Below are 17,901 nucleotides of genomic sequence, written 5' to 3'. Positions count from 1 at the left end.
CCCACTGCACATTTATTTCTGATACAGACATAAGCAAAAAAAATCTGAATTCCAACATAGAGACCAGTACTATAAAAAACATAAAAGATCCAGCAACCCCAGAACAGCATTTTATCTAACTCAACTGCCTATTTCAATGCCAGGAGAATTAAAGATTTGGAGATGATTTTGGCCATCTTAGGAGTTTTCCCATCAAGAACAGGGTAGTGATTAATTTGAAAGGGCCTTTTGCAGAAAAGTTCTGCCCAAGATATAAAGAGGCAGTGCAGTTGAAAAATAAACTTACCTAGCGTGGTGGCTCACACCTATAATCCTAGCACTCTGGGAGGCCGAGGCAGGTGGATAGCTTGAGCTCAGGAGTTCGAGACCAGCCTCAGCCAGAGAGAGACCCCATCTCTAAACATAGCCAGGCATTGTAGCAGGCACCTATAGTCCTAGCTACTTGGGAGGCTGAGGCAAGAAAATCACTTGAGCTCAAGAGTTTGAAGTTGCTGTGAGCTATGACAACTCCCTGGGGCACTCTACCAAGGGTGAGAAGGTGAGAAAGTGAGCAAGGGAATGGGAGGGGAGGGAAGAGAAGACTAAACTTAACAGTAGGGAGGAAAAAGTACTTAAATACAATCCTTAACTGATTCAAGAAATATTTTCAGTATGTACTGAATGCTAGGAATTACTATCCTCGCTAGAAATACAATGGCAAGAAAGATAAACAGGGCCCCTGTCTGCATAAAGATTACCATACAGTGAATAAGATAGTCGTTAATTATATACTCATAAAATACATATTCAATAATAATTGCAAACAGTTAATAAAAGTTACAAATTCAAGATACTAAAAAAATATACACCAAGAGGATCTGAACCACTTTAGGAGGTTCAGGGAAAGTTATACCTAAGAAAGCGATTTGGGCATTGAATAAGATTTGAAGAGTAAATTGATTTCTGTTAACTAAAACTTAAAAACATGATACTCCTTCTATGAAGATAAGATAGCATCCATGAAGACCCTGAAGGAAAAACGGCCAGGTAATGAAACATTTGAGGAATTAAGGAGACTGAGGCAAAAAGGAATTTAAGAAGTATGGCAAGAGTTTTAATAGACTTAAAGGGCAGTAGGAAGCCACTGAAGTTTAAGCAGGACTTTACCATCACTATCATCATCACCGATATTTACCCAGAGTTTACCACATGCCAGGCTTGTTCTGCCTCATTTTTTCTTACACCAGCCATTTGAGGTAAAAAATTATTATAGCCATTTACAAATAAGGAAGCTAAAATTTGAAGAGACTTAGCAAATTGCAGAAGGTCACATAACTAGTGAATGATAAACAGCCGGAATTCAAACATAGCCTGTATTTTTGAGAGCTGAAACTGGCTGTAATGTTGCTGCACACTGGGGAACAAGTAAGATTGCAGTGGTGGAGGATGGAAGGGCAGGTAGGCATGGGATAAAAACTTTTCAATTGGGTACAATGAACACTATTCTGGTGATGAGCACACCAAAAGCTCTGACTTACGCTTTATACATGATATCCACGTAACAAAAACACTTGCACCCCCTTAATTAATATTTTGAAATTAAATTAAAAGACATTAGCTACACTGGGGGCGGGGAGGAAGACTAAAGAAAATATGGAGACTATGCTGTAATCTAAGCTAACAATGATGACCAAATTATGATAGTGGCAGTGGGGACAGAAAAATGGATTACTCAGAAATATTTAAGAGAAAAAATAATCACCAGTATTTGACTAGCAGGATGGAAAGTTTAGTAGTAAGATATTCAAGGAAAATTCTGAAGATTCCCTAGACAGGTGGTCTGGTGCCATAAAAAGAAATGGGAAATAATGAAGAAAGACCAGATTTGAGGAGTGATCATGAGTTGAATTTAAGGTGCCTTTTTTTTTTTTTTTTTTTTTGCAGTTTTTGGCCAGGGCTGGGTTTGAACCCTCCACCTCCAGCATATGGGGCCAGTGCCCTACTCCTTTGAGCCACAGGCGCTGCCCAGAATCTAAGGTGCCTTTGAAATGTTGAGAAAAGATATCAAGTTAGCAAGTGGATATGTGGGTCTGGACCTTAAAGAAATGCTATAAGCTAAAAATATAATGTATAGGCTTTGATGTACAGGTTTAACTGAAGTCATATAGTGAATAAGCCTCCCCAGGAAAAGAAAATGGAGTAACAAAAATAGTCATAGGACTGATTCATCAGTCCTAACAGCAGATGGAATATAAGAATCCTATGTACTCAATTTTGATATGAGGACAATTAATGACAATTAAGGTTATGGGGGGGGAGTAGAAAGAGGGACGGAGGGAGGGGGGTGGGGCCTTGGTGTGTGTCACACTTTATGGGGGCAAGACACGATTGCAAGAGGGACTTTACCTAACAATTGCAATCAGTGTAACCTGGCTTATTGTACCCTCAATGAATCCCCAACAATAAAAAAAAAGTCTGCCAAAAGAGAGGACCAGTCAGGAAAGTAAGTAGAAATGTGGAAAATTCAGGGTTGCAGATCTAAAAGGTATGTAGTAACAGGACCCTTTCTCTGGTTTAAGGGAAGAACACAGACCAACAAAGATTTGGCTCTAGGTTCAATTCCTACTTCTACCAATATGACTTTAGTGAAGTTACTTAAACACTCTGAACCTTACTAAACTATAATATGAGCATTATAAAACTTAACCTACGAGGTTATAACAATTAGCAATAATACAAAGGGTACCAAAAAAAGTATACACATTTTAAGAAAGAAAAAAAAAAAACTGGCCAAGCACAGTGGCTCATGCCTGCACCCTAGGAGGCCAAGACAGACTGAGATGGAAGGACTGCTTGAGCTCAGGAGTTTGAGACCAGCCTGTTCAAGAGCAAGACCCTACGTCTTTTAACACAGAAAAACTAGCCAGGTGTGGAGGCCCACACCTATAGTTCCAGACACTGGGCAAGAAGATCTATGACAGCATGGCATACCCAGAGCAACAGAGTGAGACTCTGTCTCAAAAGAGAAAGAAAAAGAGAGAAAAAAAAAAAAGAGAGAAAGAAGATGTAATAAAACTGTAATACTTGATTCAATGCAATCCCCATTAAAATACCATCATCATACTTTCAAGATTGGGAAAAACAATTCTTTGTTTTGTATGGAACCAGAAAAAATCCTGTATAACTAAGGCAATTCTTAGTAACAAAAACAAGGCCAGGAGCATCAGCCTACCAGACTTTAGGCTGTACTACAAGGCCATAATGATCCAAGCAGCATGGTTCTGGCGCAAAAATAGAGACAAAGACATCTGGAACCAAACAGAAAACCATGAGATGAAACTAACATCTTACAGTCACCTGGTCTGCGATAAACCAAACAAGAACATACACTGGGGAAAAGAATCCCTATTTAATAAATGGTGTTGGGAGAACTGGATAATCACATGTAAAAAACTGAAACTGGATCCGCACCTCTCACCACTTAATAAAAATTGATTCAAGATGGATAAAAAATCTAAATCTAAGGCATGAAACAATAAAAATCCTTGAAGAAAGTGTGTAAACACGTGAAGATATCAGCCTAGGGAAAGATTTTTACAGAGAAGACATCCATGGCGATTGCAACAATAACAAAAATAAACAAAAGGGACTTAATTAAACTGAAAATCCTCTGTATAGCTAAGGAAACAACCACCAAAGACAACCTTCAGAATGGGACAAGATACTTGCATATTATGAATCAGACAAAAGCATGATAACTAAAATCTATAGAGAACTCAAATTAACAACAACAAAAACCCCAACAATCCCTTACATCACTGGGCAACAGACGTGAACAGAACCTTCTCTAAAGAAGACAGACAAATGGCTGACAAGCATATGAAAAAATGCCCATCAAAGAAATGCAAATCAAAACTCCCCTGACATATCGCCTAACCCCAGTGAGAATGGCCCATATCACAAAGTCTCAAAGCTGCAGATGCTGGCACAGATGTGGAGAAAAGGAAACACTTTTACACTGCTGGTGGGACTGCAAACTAATACAACCTTTTTGGAAGGAAATATGGAGAATCCTCAAAGAACTCAAACTAGACCTCCCATTTGATCCTGCAATCCCATTACTAGGCATCTACCCAGAAGAAAAAAAAAAAAACATTTTATCATAGGACATTTGCACTAGACTGTTTATTGCAGCTCAATTTACAATTGGCAAATTGTAGAAACAACCTAAATGCCCACTAATCTAGGAATGGATTAACAAGCTGTGGTATATGTATACCATGGAATACTATTCAGCCACTAAAGAAGATGGTGACTTTACATCTTTTGTATTAACATGGATGGAGGTGGAACACATTCTTCTTAGTAAAGCATCACAAGAATGGAGAAGCAAGAATCCAATGTACTCAATTCTGGTATGAGGACAATTGATGCTAATACATGGTGGGGGGGTGGGGGAATGGGGAAATGGAGAGATCCAAGGAGGGGCATGGGGGGTTACGGTGTGTGACACACCTCTTGGGGGCTGGACACAACTATAAGAGGGACTTTACCTAACAAATGCAAGCAGTGTAACCTGGTTCTTTGTACCCTCAATGATTCCCCAACAATAAAAAAATAAAATAAAATAAAATTGTAATACTCAAGTCACATTTGACTTCTGCAATTACAAGAGATTAAAAAATAGCAAATATTATCAGTATATGTTAATACAATTTTAATACAGTTTTCTTCCTTGCTTAAAATGTGTATACAATTTTTTGGCACTCTCTATATAAGAAAGCACTAAATGGTAGGTAGTAACTGTGTTTTTACTTATAAAGCCAAAAGGCCTGGTCATTCTGGCTTTTTTTTTAACCAGGCTCTAAGAAACCCTAGAGATTATGGAGAGTATCTGCATGGAATGCCTGGCAAAGGTAACAATATAAAACATAAAAAGGAGACTCTAGATTCCCTGTGACTATCTCAATCAAAACAACTCTGGGTTCTTTTTCATTTTACTTTTCAAAATAAGTTTAATTTATATATCAAAATAATATTTATATGAAAAAAGGGATCTGAAGCTTTAAAAAAATTCAAAACCACTGACTACATCATCTCAATAGTTCTTTCAATTCATTTGACTATAGCTTATAATTCTTCACCAATGTAAAATATGTGAGAAATAAAAACAAGCCCTCTGACACCGTAATCTTTAATATGAACCCTATAATTTATGAAAATCTGTTCTATCCACTGAAAAATGGAACTATAGAACTATTCTTCCAAAAGTAGAAGGAAAAATTAGAAGACATGGACAAGAAACAAGGCCTACACCACTATAAATGTTTAAAATACACATACATGTATGCATGCACATGCATAACGGAACTACTGTGTGAAAGTAACCCATTAATGCAACTTCTGCTCAATAAATAAATATACTGATCAACATGGTATTTCTTTATTTACCAGCAAAAGTAAAGCAAGCAACCTTTCAAAAGTTATTTCCTTTTCATGCCAAATCTTCAAAATCCCGGTCTCATCTTCTTCATTCTTAGCTAAGTTGTTAAAATGAACACAACTGTTGACCCATCACCAGTTCCTATTTAACTGTTCAAAATTTCCTACATGCAACTCTTGGGATTCATAACACACAACTGCTAGGATTCAACAGTTAGAATTCCTATGAATCCCAAAAGCATTCATTCAAGAGCATACAATTTAAAAACATGTAAGAAAGATACAAAACCCTCATTTTAGTGGTGAGATTAATAAAAGATACAATTAAAGCCTTTTAAAAATATAAAATGTCTTACTTCTTGCTGATTGCTCTGCAATGGAAAATTCCTTTTTTTTTTTTTTTGTAGAGACAGAGTCTCACTTTATGGCCCTCAGTAGAGTGCCATGGCCTCACACAGCTCACAGCAACCTCCAACTCCTGGGCTTAAGCGATTCTCCTGCCTCAGCCTCCCGAGTAGCTGGGACTACAGGCGTCGCCACAACGCCCGGCTATTTTTTGGTTGCAGTTTGGCCGGGGCCGGGTTTGAACCCTCCACCCTCGGTATATGGGGCCGGCGCCTTACCGACTGAGCCACAGGTGCCGCCCTGCAACGGAAAATTCTTACTACTAACAAATGCTAATATTTAAGACCTGCCTTAATACTGTTGAAGAGTATAAATTCCAAAGCTATACTTTAAAAGGATATTATAAAATATACATTTGATTATGTCCTAAAGGGAAAAAACTGCCAGAGTCTGAAACAAAATGTGTAAGGCTTTATAAAACCTCTGTCCCACTTTAGGATGAACTTTTAGGACACCTGTGCCTCACAACTGCAAGCGTCCCTGAAAATTTTCAGCTACACAAGAAAGACAACTGATCATTAGACTAAATTTAACTCTTTGTGGTATATGTACCACAAAGAAGACCAAATATAATGATGACATGAAAAGTAATTAACTATAAACAACGAATCAACAGCTTAACAAAGAATATTGAAAACGTAAGCCTTTAGAGTATCAACTTCAATGATAAAAAACTGTGATCTTTATTTCTGATGCCCTATTTATTGCTTTCTTTAACACTGGCATATGAGGGCGGTGCCCATCCTCAGTGGGTAGGACGCCAGCCACATACATCAAGGCTGGCAGGTTTGAACCCAGCCCTTGGCCAGCTAAACAACAATGACAACTGCAACAAAAAATAGCTGAGCATTGTGGCAGGTGCCTGTACTCCCAGCTACTCGGGAGGCTGAGGCAAGAGAATGCTCTTCAGCCCAAGAGTTGGAGGTTGCTATGAGCTGTGATGCTATAGCACTCTAGAGAAGGCAAAGTAGTGAGATTCTGTCTCAAAAAAAACCACTGGCATATGAAAAAGACAACCACAAGTAATCCAAGCATATTAACCAACTTAACCTTCCACTTCATGTAAAGAAAGTCTGGTGTGATTTTAATGCATTTTAACTATTTTCTTCATTATTACACAGTTGCAATGTTAAGCAAACAAAAAAGTGCTGATTGTTAGGCTATGGTATATCAATAGTAGTGATGGCATGGACCATAGTATAGTTAACCCTTTATCCACAGAGGCTAAATGAGATAGTAAGAAATATCATTAAACACTAAACTGCAGGAGGAATAGCAATTCAGGTATCTTCCCTTAAATATTTGAATAAATAAATGTATTTGGGTTAGGCACAAAGCCAGCAGTTAACAATGAAACACAGGGGGCAGAAAAGTCTGAAAAAAGTTAGCGATATGCTGGGGAACTGAGTTAATCAAACCTGGGAGAGTATTCCCTTTCCTCACTCAAGCAATTTTAAATCCTCAGGTTCTTTCATTATAGATGCAGCATTAGAAAAAAAGAAAAAGCATACAGACAGACACATTTGTAAGGTGACCTTGTATACTTAGAGGAAAATAATTTCTGTTTTATAATATTTAAAATTCATTATGGTAGCAATTGTAAACTCAGATATTTTTGATAAGTATTTAAAAACAAATTTTACTGGTCAAGCACAGTGGCTACTGCCTATAATCCTAGCACTTTGGAAGGCCAAGGCAGGAGACCAGGAGTTCGGGACCTGCTTGGGCAACAGAATGAGACCTGTCTATACAGAAAAGAAAAAAAAAAAAATTAGCCAGATGTGGTGGCATATGCCTGTAGTCTTAGCTCCTCACAAGGCTGAGGCAGGAGGATCACTTAAGTCCACAAGTTCAAGGCTGCAGTGAGCTATGATCATACCACTCCACTGGGGTCTGGGTGACAGAATAAGACTCTCATTAAAAAAAAAAAAAATATATATATATATATATGTATATATATATATCTTATACCACTATAATTGACAAAATATGCAGATATATTAAGAATAACGAGGGCAGCGCCTGTGGCTCAGTGAGTAGGGTGCCGGCCCCATATGCCGAGGGTGGCGGGTTCAAACCCGGCCCCAGGCAAACTGCAACCAAAAAATAGCCAGGTGCTGTGGCAGACGCCTGTAGTCCCAGCTGCTCGGGAGGCTGAGGCAAGAGAATCACTTAAGCCCAGGAGTTGGAGGTTGCTGTGAGCTCTGTAAGGCCACGGCACTCTACCGAGGGCCATAAAGTGAGACTCTGTTTCTACAAAAAAAAAAAAAAAAAGAATAACGAGAGCCAAATTTCTCAGGGTAGGATAACAGAATTACAAATATGGACAGGAAAAAAATATTAGAATAAATCCAGGAATGCTGAGTTGGAATTGAAGGTATCAGTGGAACTCACATTTTAAATATAGGGAGATAAACATATTATGAATGTAGATATAAATGCATATGTATGCATGTACATAAATATGTGCACATGTGTAATCACACATGAATATACCCTAGCTGTGTCCACTGAGAGGGACTGGGAGCTACAAAATCTTAACAGTAATGAATACACCTGAAGTTCAGACCTTGGCTTCTAAATATTTTCTACTGAAACCAAGGCTCCTTAAAGAAATGGAGAGCCACCGTACCCAGCCCCTTGATTTCTTTTTTGTAAATCACATTGTTTATGCCAGAAAGCAAGGAAATGCTCAAAAAATAATGGGACTATGTCAAATAGACATAGAAGTGAACTTGAATAAGCTCCCACTAGCCAACTCTGAGGCAAATTGAGGTTCAAAATAAATATAATGATAATTATATTCAAACTACTGAAAAAAGCAGGAATCTGTTAAGTTCATACGGAGATAATATAAATTGAACTTGATGAAGAATGGGTTATTTATATAGCCTCAATGTATATCCTAATGAAATACTTATTAATTACAAAGGGAATCAGTAACAGTACAGTGGAGACACCAGACAGATGTCACCTCACTCAAGTGACTATAATCAATGAGATCATGCTGTAACAAGAACAAGAATGGACAACCTGAACATATTTTGAGGAAACACAGGGGGCCAGAGATGGCCTGTAATCCTAACACTCTGGGAGGCGGAGGCAGGTGGATTGCCTGAGCTCAGGAGTTTGAGACCAGCCTAGGCAAGAGTGAGACCCCAGGCTTGGACGGTGGCTCACTAAAGGGTGCATGTGGAGATACTTAAGGGAAGAGTCGTATCTTGATGTGCTTGCGTTACCAGTAATAAAATTTTGTAAGCTTGATTTCAGAATGAATAAAGAAATGATCCTGTTAGCACTTTGAATGTTCTGTGGTTGAATGCATTTTGCTTAAATAAAACTTTTGGTACTTGTTTAAGTTTTAAAAAAAGATATACACAATTCACAAACAACATGCAAAAAGCCAATAAATACATGTAAAAGGTAAACAAAGAAATACAAATCAAAACAGAACAAGATAACAGTACTAACCTTTAAATAGGCAAAGGTTTTTTTCAGGTAAAAGATGTTATAATAAAAGGTAAAGTGACACAGGTGTGCTTATACACTGCTGGCACCTAAAGTAGTCTAAACTTTCTGGAAAACAAATTGTCTTTAGGTGTATACTACATACAGAACAGCCTCTGTAAACCAGTACTGTATTTCACTAAAGAATTAAACCCTACATAAAATAATTCCAGGAACTATATTCTGAATTCTTCCAAGGATAATTCAAGCCAGTATAGTTCAAGATGCATAGTAAATAAATTAAATTCATTACACACACTGGACGCCTCAAGGCATTAAGGCTTAATCTTCTCAAGGACAGGACTGAAAAGGGCTGATCAACACCTATAATGGGGGGAAAATGTATTTTTTTTTTTTTTAGAGACTGAGTCTCACTTTATCACCCTCAGTAGAGTGCCGTAACGTCACAGCTCACAGCAACCTCAAACTCCTGGGCTTAGGCAATTCTCTTGCCTCAGCATCCTGAGTACCTGAGACTACAGGCACCCACCACAATGCCTAGCTATTTTTTTGTTGCAGTTTGGCTGGGGCCAGGTTTGAACTTGCCACTGTTGGTATACAGGGGCCAGTGCCCTACCCACTGAGCCACAGGCACCGCCCAGAAAGATGTATTCTTTAAAAAGAAGGTAACAATGGGCGGCACCTGTGGCTCAGTGAGTAGTGCGCCAACCCCATATACTGAGGGTGGTGGGTTCAAACCCGGCCCCAGCCAAACTGCAACAACAACTAAAAAAAATAGCCAGGCATTGTGGTGCGTACCTATAGTCCAGCTACTCAGGAGGCTGAGGCAAGAGAATCATCTAAGCCCAAGAGCTGGAGGTTGCTGTGAGCTGTGATGCCACAGCACTCTACCGAGAGCAACAAAATAAGACTCTGTCTCTAAAAAAAAAAAGAAGAAGAAGAAGAAAAAGAAGATAACAATTAATCTCTTTGGCTGAGCATAGTGGCTCATGCCTGTAATCCTAGCACTCTGGGAGACTGAAGCAGGTGGATTGTCTGAGCTCATGGGTTTGAGACCAGCCTGAGCAAGAGTGACACCCCCGTCTTTAAAAATAGCCAGACATTGTGGTAGGCACCCTATAGTCTCAGCTACTAAGAAGGCTGAGTCAAGAGAATTGCTTCAGCCCAAGAGTTTGAGGTTGCTATGAGCTAAGACACTCTACTGAGGGCGACAAAGTGAGACTCTGTCTCAAAAAAAAAAAAAAAAAACTCTTTTATTTTATAAGGATAATTATATCATCATCAAGAATCAAAGATTGTATTTTAGCAATGTTGCTACTGTCTCCAAACTTAAGGTAGATAGTAATTTGTATACCCATTTTTACAATATTTTTCTTATTACAAATTTCTTATAAATACATATGTTAAACATTTTAAGAATACATTATATATACAAGGAAAAGGACTCTCCTATAATTCCTTTAATCATCTTTAACAAATAGATTCAATTATCTAGCAATCATTAAAAGGATAATAAGAAATGTGAAAAACATTAACAAAGATAGCCACAAGAGTATTTTGTGTGCCAAAAAAAATAGAAATATCCAACAATAAAAAATGGCTGAAAGTATGACACAATTTCATATAATCATTTAAAATTATGTTTCCGAAGCATACTTAACATAGGAGATATTCATCTCATAATATTAAGTTCTTACCAGAGCGATGGACTGCTTGAGCTCAGGAATTCAAGACCAGCCTGAGCAAGAGCCAGACCCCATTTCTACTAAAAATGAAAAACCAGCCAGGCATGATGGCATGCCCCTATAGTACCAGCTACTGAGGAGACTGAGGCAAGAGGATCACTTAAGCTCAAAAGTTTAAGGTTGCTGTGACTAATGATAATACCAAAGCACTCTATCCAGGGAGATAGAGTAAGACTCTGCCAAAAAAAAAAAAAAAACAAGCTCAGCACCCATAGCACAGTGGTTACGGTGCCAGCCATATGCACCAAGGCTAGTGGGTTTGAGCCTAGCCCGGGCCAGCTAGACAACAATGACAACTGCAACAAAAAAACAGCGTGTTGTGGCAGGAGCCTGTAGTCCCAGCTACTTAGGAGGCTGAGGCAGGATAATCACTTAAGCCCAAGAGTCAGAGTTGCTGTGAGCTGTGACACCATGGCACTCTACCAAGGGTGACATAAGGGGACTCTGTCTCAAAAAAAAAATTATTTTTTATCATACGTATTTCTTATTTTGTAATAAGGGGAAAATGTCACACAAGCAACTCTAAAAAATTACCATATCATCTACTCTGTGTTTGAAGTCTGTCTCCTGAAGATGACACAATTGTGCTTAAAAAGTAAAGAAGGCCAAATACAGTACTCTTCTTAAGGAATGCACAGATCAATATTCTTAATGGTGCTATTCTGATAACATGCTCTTCCATATCACATACTCCAGTTCCTTGTGAGTAAAATTAGTCTCTACTCGAGAAACAATGATTACAACTATATGAACACTGAGTAAATGTCTACTACAGTTGGTGCAGTGAAACTAAGAAATTTGCTGACACTTCATATACACAGTAATGAGGCAATTTAAAAGCTTTTAGGCAATTTCTTGAGATTTGGCCTATACGTTTTCTGCCTGTTTGAAAATCCTTCCTTGAGATTTGGCCTATACATTTTCTGCCTGTTTTGAAAATCCATTCCTCTCCTAATTTCATCAAGGTTCTGAGCAAGTTTATAGTTGATGTAAGTATTAAAACTTAGACAGCAAATAACCTAAAATCAATAAAGCTTGATTAGGCAGTATAAATGTACCCTCTAGACTCAAGAGAAGCTCTCATTTAAGCAAAACACACACAGCTTTACAGACACAGTAACAAACTATAAAATCATCTTCTGCTTTAACAAATAAAGCATCAGTTTATCCTATCATTCAGGAACTCCAAAGTCACTGTTTGACATTTAGAGCAAGACTATAATAGGGTCTTTGAAATCAAAATGTCAAACTGACAGAAACAGCTATGGCAATACTCTAAAAGTGGCTAAAATAAAATGGTGAATAGTGAATGCAGCAAACTCCCAAAGACAGACATACAGTGTGTTTTGCTCTAAAAAGTTTGTATAAAATGAACTAGCTCACACATGACTGTGGTAAATAGAGGACTATCATTACATCACAGCTGTGCTAGCACGTAAGTAATTTTTCGTAAGCAAAGGAACTACAAAGAGCATTAGTAGAATTACAGTCTTCAGTAGGAAAGGAAAATGCCCTCAGCTTGGCTGCTACATAAACAGGAATCCTTTCAACTCTATTTTAAGAAAACTAAAAATGAGCACCTACATCCAGGGCTCACTTCCTACAGGGGCACTCACAGCCCTCTACTCAAGACCGGCTGGACTTCCTCCTTCCCTCAGACATCCACTTCCATCAGCATCGTCTTGGCACTACATCCCAGGGCTAGCCAAGTAATTTCCTGAGGTACCATTTGTTATTTCTGTTATGCTCTGATTACAAGGTTACATGTATTTAGAGTAGTCCCCAAACCCTAACTCTGCAACAGTTAAATTTTATAGAATCTGATCATTTTCATGGGACAGCAGAAACATCTTTATTTTATATAATACTAGCAAACTTTTCAAACTGACTTGTTACAAAATGATTTTTAGAATCAAATTAGTGGTTGAGTACCAACTTGTTTTAGTGAAGAGAGCATCTCCTACAGAGAGTGCAGGTGTTATGTCACGGAACTTAACATTATGATTATTAAGGCATATAGGTATATTTCTAAAATGGGTTATGATCCCAAAAGTGGTTAGTTTAGGTCAAATTAAAAAATTCAAATTCAAAATATTAGAGGCTGCTAAATAATTTTTTTCTTTTGCCAAATGGCTTTTAAAGAAATACTAATATTAACTACTAAATGCTATTAAAAGTGTTCATAAAAATGACCCCAGTTTTAAATTCAAAGGGTAGGAGGTAAAACTTCATTCTTATAATGTTCTTAAGTGGACTAGTCAGGCCCAAAACACTAATATCTGACAAACCCAAAATGGAGTACTCTATTTAATCAGAATTTAGAACTAGACCAAAAAAAGAAGGGAGGAGGTGGGAGAGACAGAACACCAAAAAGAAAATTACCTTCTAAGTAAACAAATATGGATTTACTAGTTGTTTTAAACAAGTCTCCTATTTAAATTATTTCATACAAGACAGAATTTTTTTTTTTTTTTTTTTGAGACAGACTCTCAAGCTGTCACCCTGGGTAGAGTGCCATGGCATCACGGCTCACAGCAACCTCAAACTCTTGGGCTTAAGCGATTCTCCTGCCTCAGCTTCCCAAGTAGCTGGGACTATAGGCACCGCCACAAGGCCTGGCTATTTTTTTGTTGTTGTTGTTGCAGTTGTCATTGTTGTTTTAGCTGGCCTGGGCTCAGTCTGAACCCACCAGCCTCAGTGTATGTGGCTGGTGTATTACCCACTGAGCTACGGGCACCGCTGAATTTTTTTTTTTTTAGACAGTCTCACTCTGTCACCCTCATCAGAGTGCCATGGTATCATAGCTCTGGCTTCTTTCAGTCACCATAGAGTTTTGGAGGTATATCAAGCTGCAGCATGTATCATAACTTCATCTCTTTGGAATGGACTAATATTCCATTATTGACTGGGTACCAAACCGACACTATAGATACCTACCGAAAGGAAAAGGTCTTCCCTTTGAAAGCTATTGTATAAAATTGGAAGAAGTGGCCATTATTACACCAGATTCACAGATATCAATGTAGGGAAAAAAGAAACATGAAAAAGTAAAACATGACACCTCCAAAGAAAAACAACATTGTCCAGTAACGACATTCTCTCTTTTCCCAAAGAAAAGGAATCTCTGAAATTCCTGAAAAGGGGCCGGGCATGATGACTCATGCCTGTAATCCTAGCACTCTGGGAGGCTGAGGCGGGTGGACTGCCTGAGCTCATAGGTTTAAGACCAGCCTGAGCAAGAGCAAGACCCCATCTCTAAAAATAGCCAGGCACTGTAGCAAGCGCCCGTAGACCCAGCTACTTGGGAGGTAGAGACTCCCAAGAGAATCTTCAAGACAATCACTTGAGCCCAGGAGTTTGAGGTTTCTGTGCACTATGACACCATGGCACTCTACCAAGGGCAATAAAGTCAGACTCTATCTCAAAAAAAAAGAAAGAAAAGAAAAGAATTTCCTGAAAAGGAATTCAATATAATGATCTTAAGGAAACTCAGCAAGATACAAAAGAACACAGACAATACAAAGAAATCAGAAAAACAATTCACAATCTGAATAAGAAATTCGACGCAATAAATGAAGTAAAAATACAACCTAGAGCTTCAATAATACACTATATCAGGCTGGGTATGGTAGCTCAAGCCTATAATCCTAGCACTCTGGGAGGCCAAGTCAGAGCTGAGCTCAGGAGTCAGAGCTGAGCAAGAGTCAGACCATCTCTACTAAAAATAGAAAAACTAGCAGGGCATCATGGCGAGTCCCTGTACTCCCTACTACTCAGGAGGCTGAGGCAAGAGGATCGTTTGAGCCCAAGAGTTTAAGGTTACCGTGAGCTATAACGATGCCATGGCACTCCACTCAGGGCAACAAAGTGAGACTCTGTCTCAAAAAAAAAAAAAAAACACTATGTCAAGCAGATCAATTTCTAAACTTGAAGATATGACTTTTGCAATAATTCAGTCAGACAAAAAGGGGAGGGAGGGAAGAAGAAAGGAAGGAAATATTTTTTAAAAATAAAGAGAGCCTATCTGATATATGGGATACCATTTAGCAAACAAATACTCAGATTTGGGGAATTTCAAAAGAAGAGATGGGAAAAGGCACAACCAACCTATTTGCTGAAATAATAACTGAAATTTTTCCAAGTCTTGGGAGAGATACAGACATAGGAAACCAAAGATCTCCTATATATTCAACCCCCAAAAATCCTCTCCAAGACACATTACAGTCGAACTGTCAAAAGTCAAAAATAAGTCCAGGCATGGTGGCTCACACCTGTGATCACAACCCTTTGGGAGTCCAAAGCAAAAGTATCCCTTCAGGAGCAACAGCAGCACAAGATGACAGCCACCACAGGCTCGGGAGTAAAAGTCCCTTGCAATTTCCAACGGCTGGAAGAACTTGAAGAAGACCAGAATGGAGTAGGAGATGGCACAGTTAGTTGAGGTCTAGAAAATGACGAAGACATGACACTTACAAGATAGACAGGGATGATAATTGGGCCTCCAAGAACAATTTCTTGGAACAATTTATGAAAACCAAATATACAGCCTTAAAAGAGAATGTGGACCTAAATATCCAAAAGCACCCCCCTTTGTAAGATTTGTAACAAAAATTAGTATGAATGGAGTTAATAGTTCTAATGCAGTGTTGGACCCAAGAGCCATATCAGTGCTAGCAAAATGGCAGAATTCATATAGCATCAAAGTTGTCTTGCAAGAGCTTAGGCATCTAATGATATCTAAAGAAAATATGAAACTCCCTCAGCCACCTGAAGGACAGTGTTATAGCAACTAATCAAAAGGAAAACCACAGGCCCTTTCCCTCCTCCCCCATTCGATTTAAGCAGTCTTCATTTTCCACAGTAGTAAATTTTCTAGATATGTCTTATAGATCTCAAAGTACTGGAAAGGAAGCTCCCATTCAAATGCAGTTTATCTTAAGATACTATAAATGATATTAATTTTTTCATCCATTTGAAATATGTAAGTTGTGCTATAACAAATCATCCCATCAAGTGTAACCACTGTCCACGTAGCTGAACTTCTGGGATCAAGAAAGTGTATTGAAATTGGTTCCCATCATAACTGGTGGGGCACATCTAACTCTACTGTGAAAAAGACGCATCATACAATCACATTGCTGCTGATTACATGGCCTGGGGTCTCTGCCTTCTCTCATTTCCCTTGCCCCTGTCTCCTCTCCTCCCTGCAACAGCCCTCTAGCTCGGAGGCTTGTTAGAAAGGACATGAAGGTTTCAGGTCACAGCCTGTGGGACTACTGCTGGGTGTGTGGGGTGCTTTGTCTGTACCCAAGTCTTAAATGATGCCCCCTTCCAAGCCATCATCCCCTTCCCACTCTCCTCCACTCCTACCCTTGGCCAAAGCAGAAGATTGTAACCCTTCTGCTCCCCTCTGAGATTGGCTTTTGGTGAGGAATTCAGGGCTTTCCCAATATCTTCTCTCCCCCACCTTTTTCGAAGGACGCTGCTTTATCCTCCCTCCTCAAAGTCCCTCTTTGCACTGTCACCACCCAACACTTTCATTGACACTTCCTTGCTTTGGCCAAAAGCCATCAGGTAAGGTTGGAAAGAGTCTGTGACCTCCCTTGTTTAGTTTTGGAATTGTATTTATTCACTCCACCAGACGAGGAAATGAATTGGGTCCTCAGCCCCGCCACCTCTGCTGTCATCATCAGCTGATGTATTTTTTTAGCTCAGGTTTTTTTTTTTTTTTTTTTTTTTTGAGACAGAGCCTCAAGCTGTCGCCCTGGGTAGGGTGCCATGGCATCACGGCTCACAGCAACCTCCAACTCCTGGGCTCAAGCAATTCTCCTACCTCTGCCTCCCAAGTAGCTGGGACTACAGGCGCCCGCCACAACGCCCGGCTATTTTTTTTTTGGTTGCAGCCGTGCTTGTTGTGTGGCAGGCCCCAGGCTGGATTCGAACCCACCAGCTCAGGTGTTATGTGGCTGGCGCCTTAGCCACTTGAGCCACAGGTGCCAAGCCCAGTTCAGGTTTTGATAAGGTGAACAGTCACCAGGGGTGCTCAGACCTGCCAGCTCTGAGTCCTTGGTAACTTGGAGAAAGCCCACATGAAGACACTTCTAAGCACACACAATCTCTCTGAATTGTTTTATTTTCCTGTAATTGCTTTTGCTTTTAAAAATCAAAGAAATTGGGCAGCACCCGTGGCTCAGTCAGTAGGGCGCCAGCCCCATATACCGAGGGTGGCAGGTTCAAACCCGGCCAAACTGCAACAAAAAAATAGCCAGTCTTTGTGGCGGGCGCCTGTGGTCCTGGCTACTCTGGAGGCTGAGGCAAGAGAATCGCTTAAGCCCAGGAGCTAGAGGTTGCTGTGAGCTGTGTGATGCCACGGCACTCTACCAAGGGCCATAAAGTGACACTCTTATTTTGTTATCCTTGCAATCAATTGGGGTCTAGTTTGGAATTTGACAACTGGAACAAAAAAACCTTGAATTCAGTGCATACTTTGTTTTTGGTGCTGCTGCTTCACAAGATCCAATCCTCAGCAGGGATCCAGAAAGAAGTGGGTGTGATCAGCTGATTCCCAAAATTGGCGGGCTTGACTTCCTGGCAAATGGCTGTGTTTTTTTCACAGTCTGTTAAGGACCACTAAATGCTGAAATGTGGATGTGTACCGAAATAAAAGCAATTGATTGTGTACTAAAGGTTTTTGTTTTTGTTTGTTTGGTTTGGTTTGGTACAGAGTCTCACTTTGTCGCCCTCAGTAGAGTACGGTGGCATCACACTACTCACAGCAACCTCCAACTCCTGGGCTTAGGCAATTCTCTTGCCTCAGCCTCCCAAGTAGCTGGGACTACAGGCGCCGGCCACAACGCTGGGC

The 17,901-nt window shown here is 39.5% G+C and overlaps 1 protein-coding gene and 1 pseudogene across 13 annotated transcripts in view; one reads left to right on the top strand and one right to left on the bottom strand.

Moving 5' to 3' along the window:
* ERC1 (ELKS/RAB6-interacting/CAST family member 1) overlaps nucleotides 1-17,901 on the bottom strand; it is a 663,469-nt gene that overhangs the window by 518,864 nt on the left and 126,704 nt on the right. The window lies entirely within an intron of this gene.
* On the top strand, nucleotides 15,376-15,832 carry LOC128562305 (ubiquitin-conjugating enzyme E2 variant 1-like; annotated as a pseudogene).

Source organism: Nycticebus coucang, chromosome 12 (assembly GCF_027406575.1).
Source record: "Nycticebus coucang isolate mNycCou1 chromosome 12, mNycCou1.pri, whole genome shotgun sequence".
Lineage (NCBI taxonomy): Eukaryota > Metazoa > Chordata > Mammalia > Primates > Lorisidae > Nycticebus > Nycticebus coucang.
Note: the sequence above shows the minus strand (reverse complement) of the source record. Positions and strands in the feature narration are given on the sequence as shown.